The sequence below is a fragment of the Petaurus breviceps genome, unplaced genomic scaffold (genome assembly GCF_028583685.1).
Source record: "Petaurus breviceps papuanus isolate PSGF00001 unplaced genomic scaffold, PetGlider_PUasm1.0 90752, whole genome shotgun sequence".
NCBI classification, from domain to species: Eukaryota; Metazoa; Chordata; class Mammalia; order Diprotodontia; family Petauridae; genus Petaurus; species Petaurus breviceps.
Window position 1 is genome coordinate 1889324 of NW_027187336.1, and position 17069 is coordinate 1906392.

Genomic DNA, 17069 nt, shown 5'->3' on the forward strand with positions numbered 1-17069 from the left:
AAGGATATTAGTATTAAACTCATTCAAATAAATACACATAAAGAATTACATTACTTAGAACACCTTAATCTAAACACCACAGCAAAAATAGAGTATATTTAAAAGAAGTATTTCCACATTTCTACTTTCCTTAAAGCTTACAGTCAGGGAGATAGGTCATATACACAAATAATTATGGTAAGAAAATACAGAATAATATGTAATATGTTAACAGGTGTCTTTACCTGTGATAGGAAATGCCCACAGATATGGTAGTCCATAGACCTCTCACCTTGCTATGTATGACCCAAGGCTTATGTCCCCTGACTTGAGGTAATTACTTTGTATTTTAAAGGGTAGAGCTAAAGTGTGTTCAGCTCTTTTTGTAGTGACAAAGAAGTGGAAACTGGAGAGGGTACCCATAAATTGGAGAAAGCCTAAACAAGTTATGGTATATGAATGTGATGGAATACTATTGAGCTGGAAGAAATGATGAAAGCAATAGTTTCAGAAGGAATTGGGAAGACTTAAATGAACAAATCCTCTGTAGTTTATCAGTCTGGCTTAGGCACCTGTATATCCTTGAAGCCCCAGCATATAAATGAGATGTTACTTAAATATCCAATAAGCTAATTATTCACAGGGTGTAACCCTGTCATAATAAGCCTAATACCATTTCTCTTCCTCCTCCACTTTTTTTCCTCCTCCTCCTGCTTCTCCTTCTTCTTTTTCATCCTCCTTCTTCTCACAATCCTTCATCTTGTATCATAGCTACTCCTTAAACGATCAATCCAATACAAGATCATGCTGAGCTAGCATCATCAGTTGTCTTGTCTACCTATACCCCACTCCAGCTGGGATATATTCCTGCTCTTGGTATGCTCATAACTGCACACACACATCCTACAGAAAAATTGTTAAGAAAAATACCCCTCCCCCCCAAAAAAAGGTCTATATATCAAAGGATAGAGAGGTGAAGTGGCTTGTCCAATGTCCCACAGGTAGTCAATGAAAGGACCAGCATTTGAACAAAGGCCCTCTATAAATCCAGCACTCCTTCCCCTACACAGCATTCTTGAAGACAGTTATCATCTCCTTCTTGTCTTCTGTTCTTCAGGCTAAACCCTCCCATTTTGTCAACTAGTCCTCATACAGCATTCCTTTTCCTGAGGAAAATAAGGCTCAGTGAGGAATGACTTGCCCGAGTTGATGCAGATAGTAACAGTACCAGGATTTAGAACCAGGTTCTCTGATTCCAGAGCCAGACCTCTTCTGCTCCACCACACTCCTTTTTACAGTCTGGGACACATGATGATAAATTGATTGATTGATGTGGAAAACCTGCAATTTCTCCCGTCCAAAAGAAGGGAAAGGATAAAGCTGATTGGTTCAGCTTAAGGGTCTTTCCCAGCAAATTTCACTGAGTAATGTGAGTAAGGCTCAGGTGTCCTTTAAGCAATGGCTCAGGTCCTCTCTGCTCTTTCCCAGAGTCTGAAATAGTGATATATGGAGGCTATGAAAAATAAAAGCTGGCAGAGAACTGAAGCAAAATCAGACTCCCCAGGAATCCAGATTCTAAAGTTGACTTTTACAGTAAGTGATGAATGCCGACCAGTGTTCTGAGCAGGAACTTTTGTGAAGTGCATATGCTGGAGTCTTAAAATGCTTCATGCATGAAATATACATTTCCCTTATTTTAAGTAATTTTTAAACACACATATAACACTGACTGCTTAAATACAGCCTTTGCTTTCCATCTCAGCCATAAAGGAAGAGATTGGTACAGTTTCAATGTGGCAAAGTCTTCTTACTAGACCTCCCAAGTGTTTGCACACCCTTGCCACAAATAATAACAACAATAATAAAGAAAAATAAAATAAAATATCTCTTTTACAAGGAAGGCAAAAAAAAACCTCTCACTTCCCCAAATTATTTGATCTTGACAAGAGAAACAGATGGAACAGGGCTTTTCATCTCAATTGTTCAGGGTGCAAACATTAACTTTTGTCTGACCTTTTCTTTCCTATTAACCAGCCCTAGCTGCTTTTTGGGCAGCCAACAACAGTTATGAGGAGTTGGGAAATATATTTGAGCCCCCCTTCAGTTAGAAACATGAACTATTAGCATTTTTTCCTAGCTGAGGGATTCTTGTCTGGGTCCTAGGTAAAGGGTTCTGGACTACCTCTGTCATCACCTTTATCTCTCTGAATGAATTTATTCAATTCTCTCATTTTCTACCAGAAAGATAATAATACAGGGAGGCAAATAATACAAGGAAGGACAGATGGGATCTGAGATATGAGAGATTAGTAGCTTTAAGGACAGAGATGGGAACATAGTTGACTCCATTCTTTCAGGCAGATAAGCATTAAGTGGCAACATGGTGTCATAGAGTACTAGTTTACAGTCAGGAGTAAATAGGTTCAAATCTTGCCTCAGACACTTATTAACTACCGTGTTTCCCAGATAATAAGACACTGTCTTATTAATTTTTTTGGACAGAAAAACACCAGAGGGCTTATTTTCAGGGGAGGGCTTATTTTAATAAACATTGACAGCAATTTTAATAAACAGGTAAATGTGAACAAAAAAATGTACCTTTGTAGCGCAGGGGATCACCTTCACTACAGTAGCAATCTCAACAGGGCTTATTTTCGGGGGAGGGCTTATTTTAGAGGAATCTTACACAGTAAGGGGAGGGCTTATTTTCGGGATAGGTCTTATTATCAGGGAAACATGGTATGTGACCCTGGGCAGGTCATTTAACTGTGCTTTATTTTTCTCATCTACAAAATGAAGCTTGAGGCTGAGCTGACCTAGGGATTGGACAGTGAATACCTCAAACATATCTCACTTGTCTATAATCAGCCAGCCTCTAGACACCTTGACCATTCAGCAAGCCCAGGTACTCACCTGCTACTGTGTCACCTATCCCTCCAACTCCTGTTCAGCATTAATAATCAAGTTGTCTGTGGCATTGCTATTAGAAAGGGCTTGACATTCTACTGCCCTATGGATCTACTGAAAATTTTTGTCATTGACCAATAGCCCTGAGTGGCCTAAGCCAAAACTCCTTTCCTTGGCCTTCACAAACTATCCCCTCATACCTATTAATGGCAGATTCAACAGCTATCCCTATTCTAATCTATCCTTCTTGTCCCTTTTCCACTCTACCCTGTTTCTGGAACACAGCTTCTTAGTAAATTCTTGTTGACTTGATAGATAAGATCATTTCATTGTGCCCTATGGAATCTCCATTCTATCCTTTTAACAACAAATTGAGCATATTTCTCTCAGATTCCTTCCATTTGCTAGCAATCATAGAAGCTTGCTCCCTACCCCAAAGTCCAGAATACACTGCATTCCATACCACCCTCTACAGAACTGGATATGCTTGTGTATCACACTCCCCTTCCCACTCCCAATACACAATAGGCCAAGTGCAATAGATATGTTTCTTACTCCCATCTGTCACATTGAAATTCTCCCCCTACCACCATCAACCTTTGAGGTTCACTTTGTCCAGATATCACACCCTATCAAGATCTGCTGGCTATTCCCCAACAAACCCCAGGTCATTCTCTTTCCTTACTTAAGGAGATCAATACCTGACTCACAGAATTCCTTTCCTCTCCATTGCCTGTGCTTACACTTTGGGACTTCTATTTACATGTTGATGCTTTCTCAAATACCATTGCTTCCCAGTTCAACAACCTCCTCAGCTTCCATTAACCACTCAAAAGAACAGGTATATCATCACACTGGAGTATTTCACCTCCACTATCCACTAACTGTGATATTCCTCTATCTGACCAAAATCTTTCATCCATCCATATTTCCCTGTGCCTCATCTCTCCTAAACTTAGTTTCCATCCTCACTGCAACCTTCAAAGTCTCCATCCCTCCCTGCTTTCCCAGGACATCATCACCCTTGCTCTGGTTTCATTTTTCTTTCTTCAAAATCTTGATCCTGTGGTTAACCAGTGCAATGTTACATCCTTTGGTCCCTTATCCCCTTCTCCTATTGCCACTCACCACATTTCAAACTCTAATCTTAGATCATTCCCACCATCTTTCTTTGCTATAAACATATTAAATGGTCCCATTACAAATTTATGTTATATTATCTCAACTGGGTCTCACTGCAGCAAATTAATCCTATTAGTTTTTTCCTTATAAACTCTCTATGCAACTCTACTCAGCATCTGCTTCAAAACTTCTCCCCTCAACTAACATCTCTATTATATTCAATTTGCCTTTATTTTTAAATATATAAATTTAACATAGAATTTTCAAAGTTGCCCTGCTTTTCTGTGATTCTTTCTAGCCTTCCTTCTATCTTCTACATCTCCTTCTATCTTTATTAAAAAATAAAATAAATTTTTAAAAAAACATGCTTTAATGACCGTCTTTTCTTTCTTTCTCTTTTATTACTTTTTTAGGCTAGACATACCTGAGTACTCTCCCTCTCACCTACTTCTCAATCTAAAAAAGAAAAAAGAAAGGCAATATCACTGTAACAAAAATCTATAGTTAAGCATATTCTCATTTGTGAGCTAAAACAAAGCAAATATAGCACCAAATTAGAACAAAGGGCGTAAAAATTTCCACATTAGCCATGGTTGCAACTATATATATTATTCTTCATCTTGAGACCATCATCTCTTTATCAGGAAATGGGCAACATGCTGCATCATCAGTCCCCTGGAATCCTTGTTGGTCAATGCATTGATCAGAGTTAAACATTTTCCAGAGTTGTTTGTGTTTACAATGTAGTTATTGTATAAACTTCTGCTAACTTCAAACTATATCAGTTAGTACAAGTCTTCCCAGATTTCTCTAAAACCCATTCTACTTACCATTTCTTATGGCATGATTATATTCATATACTGTAATTAGTTCCTTCACTCTGCAATTGATAGCTACCCTCCTTAATTTCCAGTTATTTTCTATAACAAAAGGAACTGCCTTAAATATTTTTTGTACATCTGTTTGCTTTTCTTCCTTTTTTCTCTTTTGGGTATTGGCCTAATTATGGTATCTCTGGATCAAAGGATATTTCCAGTTTGTTGATTTTTGAGGGCAAAATTCAATATTACTTTCCAGAATGCCTGAATCAATTCAAAGCTTCTACTACAACAGTGCAATTGTGTGCTCTGCAACTCTTCAAACAATTGTTGTATTCCTTTTTTAGTCATCTTTGTTAATCTAATGAGTCTAAGTCGCTTTAATTTGCATTTCTCTATTATTGATCTGGAACATTATTTTTTAAAAGCTGCTGATAACTTGGATTTCTTCCTTTGAAAATTGAGTATTCATGTCCTTTGAGTAATTATCCCCAAATGGATTGGGTTATGGCTCTTGTTCTCATAAATTTGAATGTTTCCATTCTAATGATAACTGCAGTGATTTTGGAAATACATACATTATATAAAATCAAAATTGTCCATTTCCTATCTTTGTTTGGTCATGTACTCTTTCTTTAGCAAAATTTGCAAAATACAAGTTTGTCCTAGTTCTTCAAGTCTAATAATGATGTAGCCTTTTAAATGTAAGTTTGACATATGGTGTGAGATACCAGTCTACACCTGATTTCTGCCAGACTGCTTTCAAGTTTTCCTAGAAGTTTCTATTGATTAGTGAGTCCTTACCCCAGTAGCTAGGGTCTTTGGGATTATCAAAAAGCAGGCTACCAGTCTAATTTTCTTCTATGTTGTAAACCTCTTCTGTTCCACCTATCAACCTCACTACTTTTTTAACCAGTACCAAAAAGTTTTGGTGATTACTGCATTGTAGTAAACTTTAAACTCTTGGTAATGCTAGACTCTCTTCCCATTTTTTTCATTATTTCCTTTGAAATTGTTGACTAAACCTACAAATGAACTTTTTTATTAGTCAGAACCATAGTATTTATTAAGCACTGTTTGCCAGGTACTTTGCTAAGCCCTGGGAATACAAATACAAGGAGAAAAAAAGTACAATCTCGGTCCTTGTTATTGTTTGTCCTTTGTTCTAGAAGAGGATCATGACATCAGGAAGGTGATTCCAAGACTTGAAAGTAAATTGGATTTAGGTGAGGGAGGGCTGTTTGAAGTCACCAGCCTCACTTTCTCCTCCACAGCCATCTGGGTCTGGTAGAAAGATATAGATCAGCATGAGTAGAGATAGTCCCCTAAGTTTAAGCAAAACTTAGAGAAATGCAGGGAGGAATATGCCTTGGGAGTCACTTAATCAGCAGCAGGAGCTTACATCCTAATGTAGTGTGGCAGGGGAGATATCACATAAAAGAAAGCTTGAAAAGGATTGTGGAGGGAAAAGAAGGAATCCAGGTTGAGAAAATCCCAAGAGTGAGGAGTAGGACCCAGAGAGGATGAAAAATTGAAAATATCTGACTACATGTCTATAGCAATCAATTTCCCATATTACAGTGTAAGTTTCTTGTGAGTAGAGCATGTTTTATTCATAGTATTTATATACCCAGCATCTAACACTGTGCCAGAACTTTGTAAGGACTTAATAAATGCTTATTGATTAAATGATTCTGTGATTCTTTATGCTTTACTATTCCTTTTTTTTTTGTTAAATTACTTGCCCTACAATTCAATTATATTGTACATTGGGTACCTTTGTTATTTTCCTTCTTTTGGGGAATCCCTAGATGTGTGAGCCATAATTAACATCATCTGCTGGATACAGGGGTTGGAATTTGCCAATGAGGATGGAAAAAAGGGACAGAACAACTTTCATCAAGAATTAGGCTTCCTCGGAGGCTAGGTGGTAGCAGTGAGTAAAGCACCAGCCCGGAGTCAGGAGGACCCGACTTCTGTTCTGGCCTCAGACACTTAACACCCACACAAAAAAACTAGCCATGTAACCTTGGGCAAGTTACTTAACCCCAATTGTCCTCCAAAAAAGCAAAAAAAAAAAAAAAAAAAGAATTAGGCTTCTCCAAAACTAAACCTAATCTACAAACTTGAATGGATGCATATAGTAATGAAGCTCCTGTGGACTCAACTGAGTTATTCCTTGATGCTACAAACATTTTTATCAATGACTTGGATAAAGGCCTAGATTCCATGCTTATCAAATGACATGAAGTTGAGAGGGATGGTTAATATATTGGAAGATAGATTTTGGATATAAAATATGTCAGACAAGTTAGAATGGTGGAAGAAAGTTAATAAAGATGAAATTTAAATAAGGTAGTTGTAAATTCCTGCATTTAGCTTCAAAAACTGCACTAGTCAAGAACTGAATTAAGATCTATACTAACAATATGTCCATATTAATAAGATCTAAAATTTTCGCAAGTTACAAGCTCAATATGAATCAAAGTATAACACAGTAACCAAAAAAAGCAAATTTGATTTTAGGACTTTTAATAAAACTGTAGTATAAAAAAACAAAGGAGTTGAAGAACTAGAGTAGGAGATAGATAAACTAATATATTGCATTTAATTTTCCAATTCATTGAATTCTATCATATTTGCCTCCTTTTCTTCTCTAGTTCTACCATTCTGGGTCAGTAGGAAATTTGGACTATCTGGTTACTAAAACAATGAGTAGAAATAGGAAGCAAAGCCCACATTCATAGGCAATCCACTCATTTCCTTTAACCTACAAACCTATAAAAAAAAGTTCATGGATTTTTAAATACAGCTGTAATTTTTTTCAATCAACTTTATTTATTTAAGTTTACATGTTTTGTAAGGTGGTATTATTTTTCCTTCCTGCCAAGTTATTACTTGGATTCGAAATTTCATGTCCTTCCTTTCTTGGATTTACCTATATAAGATTATGTTACATTAATTAGCTTGTTTGAAGTCTATGGGTATATCATATCATATCATATCCCCTCAAGTCCATGTGGTTCTTACCTTCAGGAGTTATATTAAATGAAAAATTAGGAGTAAAATGATGATTGCTAAAAGCCTTCTGGAAAATCTCTAATGTTTAGGAAAAGGTTTGGCTCTCTGCCTTATTTTAAATTTATGCTTATCTCTGGATAATCCTTTTGTGGTTGAAGTAAAATTCAGGTTACTAGGAATAGTTGGGTAAATAAGCACTAGAATATATCAAAATGTCTGTAAATGAGTACCAGGAGGAAAGTTGGAGAAAGAACAGAACTTTTCTTGTAGCTTCCCTTCGTCCTTGAAAAGATATGTACAAGTGATGGCACTCGTCTAAGTCCCTTTGCTCTAAGGACCTATGATCCTCTCTGCCACAGCTAAGGCCTACTTTCTATTATCTCTCTATTATCTCTCTTTTTTTTGCCATAAAGACATTCTACCTACTTTTCTAGTCACATCTGTACTTAATAATTTTTTACACCATTTCTTACATGTATTGATAATCTACTTTTAGCCACTACAAGTGTTTCCATTGATTTGGGGTTGTTCATAATTGTAGTTCTTATTTAATTTTTAAAATTTTATTTTATTTTTAATTTATGGAATAAAGCAAGCATTTTCATAACATAGTACAATAAAAAGATGATTGTACATGAAACTGCAAAACTATTATGCATGACTTTCAAATATACAATAAAATTATTGTGTAGATTTCATTTTTTTTTCCTTTTTCCTTCCCTTCCCCCTCCCCCCTGGAGATGGCTACCATTAGATACAAATAGATATATAATAGTTCTTGTAAGATTGTGATGTTCATTATTCAGAAATAATCAATCCAATCCAATTAACATGAGAATCACTGAAAAGACAGTGTTCACAAACATATAGCATCACTTTAAAGATAATGATACTAAAGAAATGATCTTTTTGTGTTAACAAGTATTTTGGAATGATTGATAACCCTACTCAATTTCCTAAAAGTCAACCAGGAAAAAAATAAAGATTTTCTCCTACTCAATTCTAAGCCAGTCTTCAATCCATGCCCAAGATACCCACTATGTACCAGACACTACACTAACAGCTGGGGATGCAAAAGACCATCCCTGATCTTAAGCAGCTTACCGTCTTCTAGGAGAGACAACATGTGAACAATTAGTTACAAACAAGATAGTCACAGGATGAATTGGAGATAATCAAAATAGAGGATATACTAGAATTGGAGGAGATTGGAAAAAGCTTCTTGGAGAAAAGTAAAATTTTAAGGGGCAGCTAGGTGGTGCAGTGAATAGAACACCAGCCTTGGAGTCAGGAGGACCTGAGTTCAAATTTGGCCTTAGACACTTAACACTTACAAGCCATGTAACCTTGGGCAAGTCACTTAACCCCAACTGCCCTACCTTCCCCCCTCCAAAAAAGCAAAAAATAAATAAATAAAGGTAAGATTTTAGCTGAGACTCAAAGGAAACTAGAAAAGCCAGGAGGCAAAGAGAAAATTCCAGGTATGGGGAACAGTGAAAGAAAAATTCTCAGAGCTGAGTGTCTTGTTCATGGAATAGCCAGGATGCCAATGTCACTGCATGGCACAGTACATGTCAGGGAAAGTGTAAGAAGACAGGGAAGGTAGGAGGGGACCTGGTTATGAAGATCTTTAGACACCAAACCAGGAAGGGGAAAGGAAAGGGGTGTAGGAAGGATAAGGGGAAGGGGGAGGGCAAGAGATAGAAAGGGAAAAATGGGAAAGGGGAAAGAAAAGGGAAAAGTAAGAAGGAAAGAAAAAATAAAAAGGAACAAAAGGAGAGAGCAAAAGAAAAGGGAAATGGAAAAGAGAAAACTAGGAAGAAAGAAATCAAAATTCATTCTATGATCTTAAATTCAGAATTCTCCCAGACCTGGATCAATCTCTTACCCTAAGAAGTGGTGCCTCAAGTGGGGATTTCAACATTTTCCAGATTAGTTTTTACAATACCCTATTTCCCACAAGGCTTCTTTTCAAAGTTCAATGATATGCATCAAATTTAAAAAACCTTCTTTGGTGATGCATTTTTTCCCCTATCCCAACCAAGAGACTTACCTGAAAGTTTATTTTCCAAAAGAGGATACCACTCTTCCTTCCCTGGTGTAAAGATAAAAAGCAGCAATATTTTTAGATTTGCTTTTCTAAGCCTCCTCAAAACTAAAATGCCATCCAATTCACCCATATCGCTACAACTAGGTCACTGGTAATACAGTTGGTATCATTAGACATTGGTTGCTATTAAATAATAAATGTAAGAAAAAGAATTTCAAAAGCAATCACACTGTTCTAGGATCTCAGAGCTCAGAGATTTCCAAGTAAATAAAGCCATTTTACTGAGAAAGAAAAGAGAGAGAAAGAAAGCATGATATAGTGGGAAGAACACTGGACCAGTTACAGCTTCCAGCTCTGCCAATAGTGACCTGCCCAGCTTTGGGCAAGTCACAATGCCTGGCACATGGTAAGTACCTAATACATGTTTGTTGGTTGCTTGTGAAACACAGCCTTTGCCCTTTAAGGATTTCCTGTAGAATGGAAGGAGATGTGTACTCAATTACAAAACAATATAGGTATACACTAAGTGGAATATGAATAATTAAAAGCACTCTGAGAATTCAGCACAGAGAGTGATCACTTGTGCCTGGGAAGATCAGTGAAGAATCCATGGAGGAAGTAACATTTGAGTAGGACTTAGAAATATGGATGGGAGTTTTATAGTTTGGGGGCCAGGGAGATTAAGCATTCCCAGTGAAATAAAGAGCATAAACAAGGGGCGGCCAGGTAGCACAGCAAGCCCCAGAGTTGGGATGACCTGGGATCAAATCCAGGCTCAGATACTTAACACCACATCCAGAAATAACTGGTGGTGTAAATTTGAGCAAGTTACTTAACCCCAATTGCTTATTTTAAAAAAAAGAGCATAAGGAAACCCTTCTCTTAAATAAGAGATTATTATTACCAGTTTATAAATTAAGCAATCAAGACTATTATTCCCATTTTACAGATAAGGCAACTGAGGCCAGTAAAATGGTTTCACATTTATCCAAGATTAATGCAGATAATCAGGGCTGGAGCTGAGGAAGACATTGAATTCAAATTTTGCTACAGACCCTTACTGTGATGCTGTCTCAGTTTCCTCATCTGTAAGATGAGAATAATAACAACACCTATCTATTTCATGAGGATGTTGTAACAATTAAATGAGATAACATATAAAGTATTTTTTAAACCTTAGACAGCTATCAATCTCCATGAAACACAAGTCTGACCATGTCATCTCCCCTGCATAATAAGCTCCAGTGACTCCCTATTACTTACAGGATCAAATATGAAACCTCTTGGCTTTTAAAGTTTGAAATAACCTGGTTCCCTCCTACTTTCTAGCCTTATACTTTATTCTGAAATCCAGTGACACTGGCCACCTTGTGCCTCAAACAAGACACTCCATCTCTCCTGACTCTGGGCATTTTCATTGATTGTCCTCCATGCCTAAATTTTCTCCCTCCTCATTCTCACTTCCTAGCTTCCCCCCAGCTTCCTTCAAGTCCTAGCTAAAATCCCACCTTCTACAAAAAGCTTTTCCTTCATCCTGTAAATATCTGGTTTCTATATAGTTGTTCTTATGTTGTCTCTCCTACCAGAAATTTTTAAAATTTATTTTATTTTTTTAACTTAGGGAATAAAACAAGCATTTCCATAATATAATATAACAAAAATGATTGCACATGAAACTGCAAATTTAGTATGTGCAAATTTCTATGCCTTTTAAATATATAATAGTTATCATATAAATTTCTTTTTTTCCTTTTTTCCTTCCCCTCCCCACCTCCCACCCTACAGATGGCTACCATTAGACACAAATATGTATATAGATATAAAATTCATTCTATACATACTTCTATTTATCAGTTTTTTCTCTGGATGCATACAGTGTCTTCCTTCATAGGTCCTTGGTATTTTTAATAGTTAAAATGACTTATATGCTCAAAGTTGTTCTTAAAATAATATTGCTGTCACTGTATACAGCCTTCTCTTGGTTCTGTTCATTTTGCTCTTCATTATTTCGGGCATTTTTCATGTTTTTCTAAGATCAATGAGCTCATCTTTTCTTATAGCACAGTAGTATTCCATCACAATCATTACCTATCAGAAATGACATGAACAAAGAAATGGTTTATAAGCAAGGACAGCCTGATTGGAATATTAAGAAAGAGTGGGATGGAAGATTAGAGAAGGAGAGTGAGGAGAGGCATTAGACTTGACAAGCTAGAAATCTTGGTGATGTAAGTATGAAGGTGGTCAAAGAGATAAATGCCCAAACACAGATGTGTTAGAAAATATGGTTCAGAACTTAAAAACAATATGCTAAGCTTATAGACAATACAGAAGGCACATGCCTATATATTATAGATATTTTCTTTATGAAATGAGTTGGAAGACAAGGAATATGTCCAGCACCAGACAATTTCACAAAAAGTGAGATTGACCCTATTTACTGATGTGGGAGTTACTCCCAAATTAATTGTCTGTGAGCAGTCAGAACATTGATTCTTTAAAGCAAGGGTCAAAATCAGTACCAAATTAATAAAGAAGATAAAGACAAGAAGACACCATGTACAATTATAAAAGACCCAACTTTGCCTAGTCAAACACACTACAGATGCCAGATAATAGAACATGAGTAAAGAACAAAACATTGATATTAATTATCATCACTTCCTATGGAAATTTAGCCAATGTAAGCACATGGAGGAGGTCAAAAGAATAGAGGAATTGTCTCAGCCTTACTAAGCAGAGATATGGCAGCCAATAGCAATACCAGTTTAGTATACAGATTCCTGTTCAAAATATTATATAGGGAAATGGCAGAAGTTGATAAGCACATTGTTTTCCCAAAGTAATAAAAATAGTCAAAGGAAAATTAGTTTGCAGAAAACTTGGTATGATAATTAAGTTGTAGCATCTCAATAACATTTCCAGATGAAGCAGGAAGGAACACCGTAAACAGATAGAAAATAGAACAGATTTGTCAGCTTTTCTGTATCGATTATTTTAAAAAGTTGCTGACAGTGGAACAACCAGATTAGGACTCTAACATCTGGTAAATGATATGCTATATAGGGAATTGGCAGTGGGAAAGAGCATCTGGGCCAGACCAAGAATTCAGTCAGTCTGGTTTTTAGTCAAGAAACATTTATTAAGTGATTACTATGTGCCAAGCACTGTGCTAAGTGCTGAGAATACAAAAAGAGGCAAAAGACAGTTCCTGCCCTCAAGGAGCTGACAATCTAATGGGGGAGAGAAGCAAACAAATATATACAAACTGTGTATGTGTGTGTATACATATGGAGAGAGAAGAAGAGAGACAGAAAAAGAGACAGAGATAGAGATACACATGCACGCATATACATATATACTTACATACACAAAAAATAAATAGGAAAAAATTAAGAAAGGGAAGGCACTAGAATTAAGAGAAATTAGGAAAGGCTTCATGCAGAAAATGGTATTTTAATTGAGACTCCAAGCCAGGGAATCCAGCAGGTAGAAATGAGGAGAGAGAACATTTCAGTCATAGGGCACATCCTGAGAAAATGCCTGGAGCTGAGAGGTGGAGTGCTACAAGAGGACAGTGTTACTGGACTGGACAGTGTGTGGCAGGGAATAAAGTGTTAGAAGACTGGAAAGGTAGGAAAGAACTAGGCTATGAAGAGAAGGTAGTAGGGAGCTAGATCATATGAAGGGCTTTGAATGCCAGACAGAGCATTTTTTATTTTATCCTGGAAGTAATAGGGAGCCACTGAAGCTTATTGAGTAGAGGGGCAACATAGTTGGATCTGTGGGAAAGGAAAATCATTTTGATGACTAAATGGAGGAGACTGAAGAAGGGAGAGACTTGAGGCAGACAGACCCACTAGAGGGTTATTGCAATAATCTGAGAGTAAGGTGATGAGGGCCTACACCACAGTGGTAGGGTGACACTATCAGAGGAGAGAAGGGGGCATATTTGAGAGATAAACTCAACAGCACTTAGCAACAGATTGGATGGGGGGAAGAAGCAGTGAAAGATGTTAAGGAATCAAGGGTGACACCGAGGTTTTGATCCCAAGGGACTAGGAGGATTATGTTGCCCTGTAATAGAAGAGATTCATGCTCAAGGCAACACAAATTAGGAACCACTAAGGAATCACTTTTTAAGATATCTCAAAAAAGAGAAAAAATAAATCTAAAATGCCTAATTATTTGGGGAAAATCATGGATTGCATTATTACAAGAAAAAAAAAGCCCAGGAAATACATGATCAAAAATGGAAATGAGGAGTGAACATCTAACAAAAGGGAAGGATGACAGATGGAAAGTCCACAGAGAGAACTTGGACACAGAACATTAGAAAACCTAGAGAAAGACCTCCATGTTTTTAGTAGATCATCTAGGGAGGATTTATGGGAGGATATGGACAAAAAGACAAAAATCACCTATTATAGTGAAAACGTGGGTGGCTACAATGGGTACTGTTGGTGGGAATACTCATACCAGTGATAACATGGAATCATTTCAATACTGAAGGTATAAAATAGCCATTCATTGAAGATTTCTAGGTTAACTGTGAAAATAATAGGAAGATATTATCACTAGAAAGTAGGGAGTATGAAGGGAGAACTAGTTTGGAAGAGAAAGGTACATAATGAATCCAGTTTGATACATGTTAAATTTAAGCTGATACTGAGTCATCTAAGTAGGACCATCCATTTGTCAGTAGCATAGAAAGAAAAGGGGAAATGATACAGAATCATATAGTTTAGTATAGGAGAGAAGCATATAAGCATAAGGTATTTGGATACCCAGCAATGAACAGGGAATTCACCATCAGAGCAGGCAGTAAGTACATGGAGAGTATAAAGGACCCCAGACTACATTTTGAGAATGAATGGCTGAGCCCAACCCACTCATTTTACAGATAAGGAAATAGAGGCCCACAGAGTGTAAAGTGATTTACCCAAGGTCACACAGGTAGCAAATAGAAGAGCCAAGATTTAAATCTAGGTTTTCTAACTCTAAATCCAAGGCTTTTTCCACTCCACTATACCACTGTTCTGTCAACAAGCATTTATTTTAGTGCTGAGTGTGTAAAAGACCATGGTTAGGGTTGCTAAGTACAAAAGAAATATAAAACCCTATCCCTGTATAACACTAGATTCTAGTGATCTTCCATAGATCTTGTGCTTTATAAGCATAATAAGGGCCTCATTCACAATACAAATGCTTGCATGATAATTTATCCACAGTACCAAAGTCATCTTGCTTGGACTCTTGTGAACAAAAACACTTATGTAAAAGTTAGCTGACTGCTTTTATCTAGTGCAAAATGGGACCTGCATTGTAAATACCTCAACTCCTTGTTTTTTCATTCCTAGGTAACTCTCATTTCTCTAAGGACTCACCCAGGTAAATTGACAATGCACATAAACCCAAACTACCTAAGTTTGGTTTCTGTTCTTTCATCAATTATAAACTAAATATCTCAAAGGGCCCATGGTTCAGAAGACAGATAGAATTTATCTAATGGCTGCCAGAATGTAATCTAAAACTATTCCAAGAGGAACCAGAGCTTCTCCAAATATTCCCACCATGGGATAGCTGATGGCTGGAGTTCTGGCCAACCAGCCAGGCACTGAAGAGCCTCTGGGCTTGAGGAAATCTCTGCTGTGGTTTGTCATGTGACCCTAGGAAAGTGACTGACACCATCTGTGACTCTTGCCCTTTCAACTATAAAACATGGAGACTTTCCAAAGAGTTACACTGAGTGGATAGACAAATAAATCAAAGAATAAGTGAATGAAAGGGAAAGCATTTATTAAATTTGCCTACTATGTGCCAAGCATTGTGGGATATTTGTAAAGCATTTAGCACAGTGCCTGACATATATTAAGTATTATATAAATGCCTGTTCAATTCCTCTTCCCTTCTCTGCTTGAGTTTCTATCACTCAAGATTTACATTTGAAGTGGATTTCCCAAAAGAGTGCCTGTCTTCAGAATAGGACATACTATAAGATCAATATTGGTTCTGCAAGTTATAAAAATCATTCATTAAAAACCTGACACAGCATGGTTCACTTTGATTTAATTCAATTCAAGGAACCAACAAATGTCAGAGTTCAGAGAGTAGAGGGGGAGTCTCAGAGATCTTCTGGCCTTTTACTTTACAAGTGAGGAAACTGAGGACTAGAAAGGGGATCTGACTTGAATAAGATCAAATTCCTTATTAATGGTAAAGCTGGGGATTAGAGTTCAGGCCTCTAGTCTTCTGCTTTACCAATCCTGTGGCTATTCCCACTCTGCCACCAAAACTTCCTTAATTCAGTTCAGATTTTAACATTCTTAATATGGCAACTGAGTTGGAGGCGGGAGTGTTGGTAACAAGCTCTCTCCTTTTTGTCTTGGCCAGAGATCCATTGACTAAAAGAGATTACAATTCATAAGCCAACATGAAGTAAAGACTGGGGATAAAAGTTGGGGTGGGGAAGAATGGGTGAATAAACGCATGAACAATTGTGAAGAGTGTGCCATGGAGGGTGCTAAACTCTGAACATTTGTGTTCTCCACAGGAGCTTGGAACGTGCGAGACCTTGGCACGACAGTATGATGCAGACAGGACAAGGCGTTCAGCTCACAGATCTGGTGTGCCATTTTTAATAAAAGGCTACTGCTGAGCTAGGAGGAGGAGGTGATAAATAGGCTTCTTCCCTCCCTTCCTCCCTCCTTTTCGACACTGGAGATGAACCAGAGAAGACTTAAAACAAGAAGGAAGACTTTTTAATTGTTTCCCTGAAAAGGAACAATCAGAAAAATACACACACATTTGAAGGTATTTAGCTCAAAGAACTGAATCATTTTACAAATGTCCCATCATTCCCCAGTATTATTTTGAGGAAGGCAACTGGTTTGGGTGGAGGGATAGAGGACAGAAGAGAAGATTCTTACTATTTAACAGACGGGAAGACTGAGGCACTAAATGGGCACTGAGGAGAATGGGAATGATGCCTATCTGAATACAACTGAAGACTCAATTGTGTCTATGGCGAACAAGTTGTTTATCCCCTCTATCCACTCCAAGCTTCAAAGAGAGGTGGATGTCTGGGAAGCTGTTGGGAAGGCCTTATGCTAGCTAGGACTCTTAGAACCCCTTCCACCCAGAATTTTTTTTTTTAATAAAAGCATTGCTTT